This window comes from Podarcis erhardii (genome assembly GCF_964252035.2).
Source record: "Podarcis erhardii genome assembly, chromosome: 16".
Taxonomy (NCBI): Eukaryota; Metazoa; Chordata; class Lepidosauria; order Squamata; family Lacertidae; genus Podarcis; species Podarcis erhardii.
The window spans coordinates 16,754,603-16,763,690 of NC_138514.1; the positions used below are offsets into that span (position 1 = coordinate 16,754,603).

Here is a 9,088-nt window from a genome sequence, read left to right on the forward strand (position 1 = left end):
ATCCATTAGCTCATTAAAATAATTGTCTTAATTTGATTGTTAAAGTGATTAATAGGGCAAAGTGTTAACGGAAATTAATACTCGACGTGCAGCCGAAAAAATAACTCTGCTGAACTGGCACAGCATCAAAGTATGGAAGTTCGGTGGCTGGCGAGCCTTGGAATGTTAAATAAGGAACGCTGAAGGGCTCGCTGGTTGTCAAACGTGGGGTCTTGCTGCTGCCACATGCATCAAAAGACAATGGGCCACAAGCACAGGTAGATGGGGGTCGTGTTTAGATAAGGCGCAAGAATGTAAGAAGAGCCTGGCTGCTGGATCAGACCAGAAGGCTTGTCTAGTCCAGCATCCTATTCTCACAGTGACCAACCAGATACCCGTGGGAAACCCCTCGGCCTGCAAATAGGACCCAACCACAAGATCACTTTCCTCTTCTGTGGTTTCCAGAAACTGGTATTCAGAAGCGTATTCAGAACCAGTGGAGGCAGAGCATAGCAACTTTGGATAGGTATTCCCTGACAGAGAAGCCTAGGAATATTTTAAAACATATAAAACAACATAAAACAAAATGAGCTCCTTAGGGGTATCTGACCATCAGTGGTAGAGTGTCTGCTTTGCATGCAGTACATACCCTCCAGCATTTCTCCAAGGATGTCCTAAGGAAAAGCAGGACATTCTGAGATCGGACCAGAAGCCAGGGTGGCTTCTGTAAAAATAGGGACACTTGGAGGGTCTGTGCAGAATGCCCCAGGCCCAATCCCCATCAACATCAACATCTCCTGGTAAATCTGGGAATATTCATTGCCTGAAACCTTAGAGAGTTGCTGCCAGTCAATGTAGATAATACTCAGCTCGACGGAGCAACATTCTGACTCTATATAAGGTAGTTTCCTACATAATCACTCCCACCCCCATTTAAAAGCAGCAGATTCCCGGTTGCCTTGTAAAGTGTCCCTTTATTGAAGTCCAGATCTAGCAGGTCATCTGCCCCTCTTCAGTGTACCAGCTGTAAGCAGGAACTTTTATGCACAGCATGAAGCACCCCACACATTTGCACAAGCAGAAATAATAAAATATTAAATGCAAACTTATTTCCTCCTGATTATCACTTGTCAATCAGCCTTTCCCGCAGCAAGCGGGTGACAGCAATGGAGATGAGCTCACATATATTACAGCCTGGAAGGAAACTGTGACTCTTGCAATGGAAGAACTGAATTGTACAGTTTTGCATTGAAATATTAAGTGGCGCCTAGTAATATTCTGGGATGTTGAGCTGCCATCCATTGTTGAAGAAATAGAGCCCCACTGTGCACATCAAATCGTTCTTTCTTCTTTTTATCCTGTTCTCCCTTTCCACCTTTTTCGCATGGTGTTTCCGCTTTCGGATTTTGGCAATCACTTATTTTGAGGTTCATTATGCAGCCTCTTCATTCAGAATAGGGCCTCATCTTGAGTTTGGAAATTAAGAAGCCATTCATCCATCAGATCTCTTGAGCAGGCTGAGTTTCAGTAAAAAGGAAGAGCCACGGATTTTTGCGATGCAAAAGAAAACAGTCAAATTGTGAATGAGACTTACACCAGCACTACCCAACCTGGTGCCCTCCAGGTGCCCATCACCAATCCTTGGAGCCTCCTGGGCCTTGCCTGTCCATAAAGCAGTGAAAGGAGTGAGGAGGGGGAGACATAACCTCCACATGCCTTGCTCCCTATTTCTCTGGGAGCTGTTGCAGTTTGGGCACAGAAAGAGAAGCAAATCAATGGGCAGTGAGCAGGCAAAATGGATGCCCTCCCAGGGCTGGTATTGGCATAGCATGTCTGTTCACAAGCTTCCTACAGGCAAACTTCCCAGAGGCTGTTGAAAACAATGTGGTCTAGAAACATGGAGCTTGGGCTGAATCATTAGGATGCTTTCTTTTACATTCTAATGTTTTTGCTTTGTGGGTTTGCCTCAACTAATCACCCGGATCAACCCAGAAAAGGAACACATTTTATCTACAAATGATACCCAACTTTGCCCAGCTTAGTAAAGTATTGCTCAGTTTGAGAACAAGGTGGGAGCGAGGCCAAATAGCTTCTCACGCTTAATTTTTCAGGCAAAACAGAAATGCTTGTGTGTGCTTGCAGAATCATTTTTATATTACCATAAGCTGTAAATTCCTTGAAATGAGGTCCGGATTGCGATCACGTTGCAGCCACAAAAATGCGGTCACAACAGGCAGCTCTGACTTGGGGGGGAGGAGGAGGAGGTGATGCCATTTACTTTCTATTGCATTTACAGTTATTTCTTGTTTTTATGTCATGCTTTATCGAAACCCATTTTTTACTTTAATGGTTTTGACTTGGGGGAATAGATACTCCCCCCTCTTTCCTTACCTCCCAGCATGCTTAAAAGGCCAAACCATAAAATCCCAGTTAAAGATGATCTTAAGTCTACAAAAACGTCCTTGGACTGTGTTTTGTTTTCTTTCTGCATTTTTATTTTTGAATAAGCCTCTCCACATTATTCCTTTGGCTTTACACCCAAATAATTCTAGTTTAAGGGTATTTATTTCACTGGGTTCAAATCCAGACCTTTGCCCCATAAGTCAATTAGGATGTCAATATGTAGCTGGCGTTTTCATACCTCTCTGCAGTTTCAGTTCAATTGTTTATTTGCTTCTGAGAGCTTTATTATCATTTATGGAGCCGCTTCTTAGTGAGCAAAGTTCTTTGTAATCTTTATTTTATTCTGCCTCGTGACAATTCAGCAGTCTTGGTAATTACTCTCACATGATGAAACCTGGAAAAAACAAAACAGATTGGAGGGGTTCGTGTTTAGTGGAGGCACTTCCAGTTATTGAACTGCAGTTGCCTCCTTGCAGACTTTCCAAACTCTGTACATCCCACTGTACTAGCATTTGGGAGGATGGGCAAGGGAAGATGATTCCCAAAAGGATCCATAATAATTACCAAGCAAAAATAGAATCACATCTCCAAAGCCCTCCAAGGAACCTGAATGAGCTTCTGGTTAGGTATATAAGGGAAACTGGGTATTAAAGAAAACCTACTACAGTTCCCCAAAACAATATGTGAACCTTATTTTACTGTGAGGGTCAAACTACACATTACATTAGCTACATAGCTATGCCTTTAAGTACAAGGTATTTTATACAGACCTCAACGGTCTAAACCACTGAGCCTCTTGGGCTTGCCAATCAGAAGGTTGGTGGTTTGAATCCCTGCAATGGAGTGAGCTCCCATTGCTCTGTCCCAGTTCCTGCCAACCTTGCAGTTAGAAAGCACACCAGTGCAAGTAGATAAATAGGCACCGCTGCGTTGGGAAGGTAAACGGCATTTCCATGCGCTTTGGTTTCCGTTATGGTGTTCCGTTGCACCAGAAGCAGTTAAGTCATGCTGGCCACTTGACCCGGAAAGCTGTCTGTGGACAAACGCCGGCTCCCTCAGCCTGAAAGCGAGATGAGCCCTGCAACCCCATAGTTGCCTTTAACTGGGTTTAACCATCCAGGGATCATTTACCTTTTTCACCTTTTATTTTATACAAATTGTCAGTATGCGTCAGTTTGGGACTTGGAGTTTTAATCTTCACATGAACTCACACAGGTCCTGATCCAGACTAGAACCCCCGTGTCTTCAATTTGCACAGGAAATCAAAAGCTCAAACTAAAGCAAATGATGTTATGATGAAAGCAGGCTACCTTTAAAGCCTTGAGATTGGTTAGAAGAAAGAAATAGAAATAGAATCCTAGAGTTGTAAATCGTCTCTTTTGATTCTCTGCTTAGTACAGGAGATCCAGTGCTACATTACGCCCAACCACTGCAGACCTCCAGTGAAGGGCAGTCCACACAAACACACACACACCATACCCTCCAACATTTCTCTGATGAAAATAGGGGCATCCTATTCCATAATAATAACAATCAGAAGAACTTTACTATTTATAACCCACCCATCTGACTGGGTTGCCACTCTGGGTGGCTTCCAACATATATAAAACATAAAACATTTTTTTTAAAAAACCTTCCCCATGCAGGGCTGTCTTCAGATGGCTTAGGGGTCAGATAACTCCATACCCTTCAACATTTCTCCGATGGAAATAGTGGTGTCCTAAGGAAAAGTGGGACCTTCTGGGATCAAATCAGAAACCAGGACGGCTTCTGTAAATTGGGGACATCCCTGGAAAATAGGGACACTTGGAAGGTCTGACACACAGAGAGCCCTCTAGGTTAATTGCTTCTTTTGCTGAATTGCTTTGACCAGCAGGACATTTCTGCTAATGCTCAGTTGAAAACTACTCTCTAATAACTTTAGCTCATTCAATCTAGTCTTTTGCCCTCTTGAGCAACAAAGAACAAGTCTTGGCCCTCTTCTGTGTGATAGTCCTTTGGGGATTTTAATAAATAGTGCATCCAGATGACTAAGACTCTTCATTTCTGCCCATAACCTGGAAGGCCTTTCCCAGGTCCTTGGAGCCATGACCACATTCCCTGATTTCCAGCTTGCCCATGGCATTTCACCCATTTCAATGACTGTCACTTCTGCGGCTGTCAGACTCCTGGTGTTAGCATGTAAGGGCAGAGGACTGGAGCTAAGAAATGACAGTGATCACAGCCTGGAACTCTTTGAAAAGAAGGGAACAAGCCCATCAGCAAAGAGTTCTGCTGAGATGGTAGTCATTAGTTCATGAAGGCTGCGAGACAAGAAATAGAGGAATGAAGATAGCCAGTTGGGGAAAGATATGAGGACTCAGGATGTGTGAACGTGTTGACAGACTGCAAAGAATAATGACTAAGGCTGGCTGTGCCATGACAGGGTGGGGGAGATGGGGAGGGAGGCTCAGCACTGCCAGCAACTCTCCCAAGGTGTATCACAAGGTTTTATCAAGAAAGACTCCGGAGTCAAGAAGCAAAGAAAACTTCAAAATGGAGAGAGCTGTGTGAGACCAGTGCAAGAAATAGGAACCGGGAAAATTTCCTTTTATTTCCAGCTTACTGAAAAACAGCACCGCTCAAGTTGGGGATGTATGTTGGTGAAGCTCGGCATGTGATTTAAAAAAATAAAATTATGCAGTTTTGAATTTTTAAATCACTGTTATCACTATGGTTGCAATTACATGCATTGTGGGCTTAAAAAGCACATTGGTCTCCTTTCCAATGCACAGTGTTTCTAAGTAGCTCCGTGTAGGTTGATGTATGTGTGTGTGTGTGTGTGTGTGCTTCTCTCTCTCTCTCTCTCTCTCTCTCTCTGTGTGTGTGTGTGTGTGTAGCTTGCATAGCAGCAATTTGAAAGCTGTTTTGCCACAGTCACTTACAGCCTTGCCCGAGGAAGCTGTGGCTTCAAAATGTTTTACTTCCCAGTGGCAGGAGGAGGAGGCAGGTGCAAGTGAGCTCCTTGCACCTAATAATAATAATAAGAAGAATAAGAATAAGAATAATAATAATAATTTATTTATAACCTGCCCATCTGACTGGGTCTCCCCAGCCACGCTGGGTGGCTTCCAACCAAATATCAAAAATACAGTGTCAGACATTAAAAACTTGCCTAAACAGGGCTGCCTTCAGGCATCTTTTAAAAGTAAAATAGTTGTTTATTGCCTTGACATCTGCTGGGAGGGCGTTCCACAGGGCAGGTGCCACTACCAAGAAGGCCCTCTGCCTGGTTCCCTGTAACCTCACTTCTCACAGCAAGGGAACTGCCAGAAGGCCCTCGGTGCTGGACCTCAGTGTCCGGGTTGAACGATGGGGGTGGAGACGCTCCTTCAGGTATACAGGAGAGGAGGGAGAGCGGTCAAGGAACAACCCACTCACCTGTTCCTCCCTCAGGCACTCATCTGCTAATGCTGGGGTGGCAGCTGTAAACTTCTCTCAGGTAAAGGCCTGTGGGGTACTTTATTCCCTACGTTCAGAGGCTGAGAAGAAAACAATGCGGCCCAAGGGCCACATTCCCATCTTGGGCAACCTTCTGAGGGCCACATGCCATGCAAAAGGAGGTGGAGCAACAAATGCAAATGTTACCTTTGTACAGTGCTTTTTTTCTGGAGGGACGCAGGAATACACATACCCCTAAACATTTCGTGAATCCTAACGGGTGAAGAAACTAAAATAATTTTTTTTTTTAGTTTCTTCTCTAGCATGGTGACTCGTCAGTTCCATTGAATAACACAGTGAATCGTCAGTTCTGTTGCTAATCCCGATGGCGGCCTCATTTCCTGTCATGGTGTTTCCTGAGTTTCAGACAGAAGTGAGCGTTTAATGTGTGAAGCAGTGTGGAATGTGGATGTGTGGTGTTTTACTGATGAAAGTTTGGCCGCATTGAGGGGCAGTATTTCAATATGAGTAGGAAAATTACTAACCATTTTTCATCATCACAGCTAGCAAAGAAGTGTAAAGTTAATTGTGACTCTGTAAAAACAAAAGATGGGACAACAGTGTTGTGTGATAATGCATGTTCTTTGTACTTTTGTCCTTTTGCTGTATTTATTTCCCCCGATTTGAACTATAAAATGGTGGGTTTTTTGAGTCAAAATGAGAGTAGAAACATTTTTAAAGAGAAAAAACACTGCCTTTGTACAATAGGCTACATTTGACAGATATTCATACACCCCTCTCTATCCTCCATCCAGGCATACAACAAACAGAATCAGAGTTCAAGGACACAGGCCAGCCAAGAAGAACATTCAAGATGTGAAGGCAGGGAGGCGTGTGAGCAAGGGACTGAAGGTGTGGCCTGGAGAGAGTTCCAAGGGCCAGACAGAGAAGCTTCGAGAGTTGCATTTGGCCCCTGGGCCCAAGGTTTCCCATCCCCAGTCCAACAAAAGCTTTTGATGTTCTGCAGTCAAACTTACATCTAGTCCAGCATGCTGTTCTCACAGTGGCCAACCAGATGCCTGTGGGAAGCCTTCAAGCAGGATATGAGTACAACAGCATTCTGCCCAACTGCAACTCTCATTAAATAAGTTGGAGTTCTTGTTATTAAATATACCAAGAAAAAAGCACACCAAGAACTCTGGCCAATATAAGTTTCAATAGTGGGAGTGGTCCCTACTCGCAAATCAATAGTCAATTGTAACAAAAACTAATACATTCAAAAGTATGTATTCTGACAAGGATTACAAATTTTTGAATGGATTAGTGCTTTCAACTGCAACTCTCAGCAACTGGTGTTCAGAGGCATGATACATCTGACAAGGTTATTCACAGCGCATTAAGGCTGTGGTTTTTGATGCCTGCCTGTCTCAGGTGTAAAACATCTGGAGGGCAACCAGGTCAGGGATAGTCAGGGCAAAGACATTTTGCAAGATTGTTGCCTGTCTGGCACACTTAACCACAACAGCAATTACATGGTTTTGTGAGTAGAAAACCAGGAACATTCCTGTTAATAAGCTGTCACCTTTGTCATTTTTCTCTTTCCTTTCCTGAGACGAATATAGTTCCCTCTGCGTACACTGCCCACCCCCACCCCCCGCAAACAGCTAAGAAAATTACTATTACAATAGCAACAGGACTGCTTCAGTGTAAAATATTCCTGCTTTGTACTGGTGGTGGTTCTTAAAAGGAACACTTTTGTCCATTATTAACAATAATAAATGCAGCTTAAAAAGGATTTCTGACACTTTTTTTCAAATAAAATCCACTGAGAATGCAGGGAAGAGAAACAAAGTTAAACAAAGTGATTATCTGCAAGCTTGAGCTTTAACAATAGAGGCAAATTGTAATCACATTCTTTGAACAATTGAAATTGTGTGCAGAGCAGCCAACCTTTTGTCCCCTCCTGTGCCAGGCATAAAATGAGGTATAAAACACCCGTGTGGGGTCACGTTTTTTTCTGATCTAGACTACAAAACTCCACAGAACTTCCTTGAAATGGGCATTCAGAAATCCCCTCCTTTGATGCTGAAATCAAATCTTGGCTAAAATTAATTCTAGCAAGTTGAGAACTTTCCTAAATTTCACCCTTTAAGCTTGTCTCTGAATAATATTCCACAATATTCTGAGGAGATGGAGTCTCTGTTGGGCTTTCTTAACCACCTGGGTTGTATTTCATTCCAAGTAAGGTCTTCACTGAGATAAACGCCTAGGAATTTAAAGGAAGAGACTCTCTCCACACAGCCCTCCCCAATGTACAGCGGGGCTAGTTCTCCTCTCTTTCTCCGAAAGTCCAACACCATCTCCTTTGTCTTGCTGATATTAAGGTGCAAGTTGTTCCCTAGGCACCATGTAGATATTTTTTGGACCTCCCCTCTATACACTGATTCCTCTCCACCTGTTAGTAAACCCATTATGGTGGTGTCACCTGCAAACTTAAAGTCAGGCAGGTGAACAAAATGGTGTTTGGTGTTCTTGGCTGAAGTATCTCCAGAACGCGATTGAAGAGAGAGCTCTTGAGAGAGGATGGGAGGCAGGCAGACTCCCTCTTGCAGGGAATGGCTTCCTAATGCTGACTTCTTTGGAACTGCAGATAATGAAAAATCAAATGTGTCAGTAATATATTCAAAGTGTCGGTAATGTAGTCAAGAATTGGCCTCCAGAAGCCATCCTTTGTGAACAACATTAGATCTTTTTTTTTTTAATGGTGAGACACATCCTTGCAGCAGCCACATGCATTTCCAAAGTGCTTATCTCCTAGTACACAGAAGAAGGATGCTGGAAGAGGGAGAGGGAGAGAGAGAGAGAGGTCAATGAAGTGTACGTATATAGGACAATTTCCCTTGCAACAGTGAGTTCTTATTCCATATTCCCCTCTCTAAAAAAAGAAAGATTCTCCTCAAAAAAAAAAAAAAACTTTTTAAAGAAACTGTATAAACTTCAGAGAATCACAAAGTTGGAAAGGACCCATCTAGTCCAGTCCTCTGCAATGAAGGAATATGCAGCTGGCCCATACGGGGGTCAAAGCTGTGACCTTTGTATTATCAGCACCACACTCTAACCAACTGAGCTATCCAAGAATTCTTCAAGTAGAGTACAAATAAAATTATGAATTAAAAGATGGCTAAGATTCACACACAAATATATACATAAAACAATTTTTTAAAAAAATAAATAAATACAGAATTTCAAATGTGAAGCCTGAATTTGCAATTGTACCTGAAAAATC

At 42.9% G+C, this 9,088-nt stretch overlaps 1 long non-coding RNA gene across 1 annotated transcript; it reads right to left on the bottom strand.

Annotated features, from left to right (window-relative positions):
- Nucleotides 1–2,434: 2,434 nt before the first annotated feature.
- Nucleotides 2,435–7,964, bottom strand: LOC309331906. Its single transcript, XR_014152001.1, has 3 exons — nucleotides 7,385–7,964; nucleotides 5,803–6,396; nucleotides 2,435–2,776 (listed from the first exon to the last, which is right to left on the bottom strand). It is a non-coding gene; the product is annotated as an uncharacterized lncRNA (long non-coding RNA).
- Nucleotides 7,965–9,088: the final 1,124 nt, after the last annotated feature.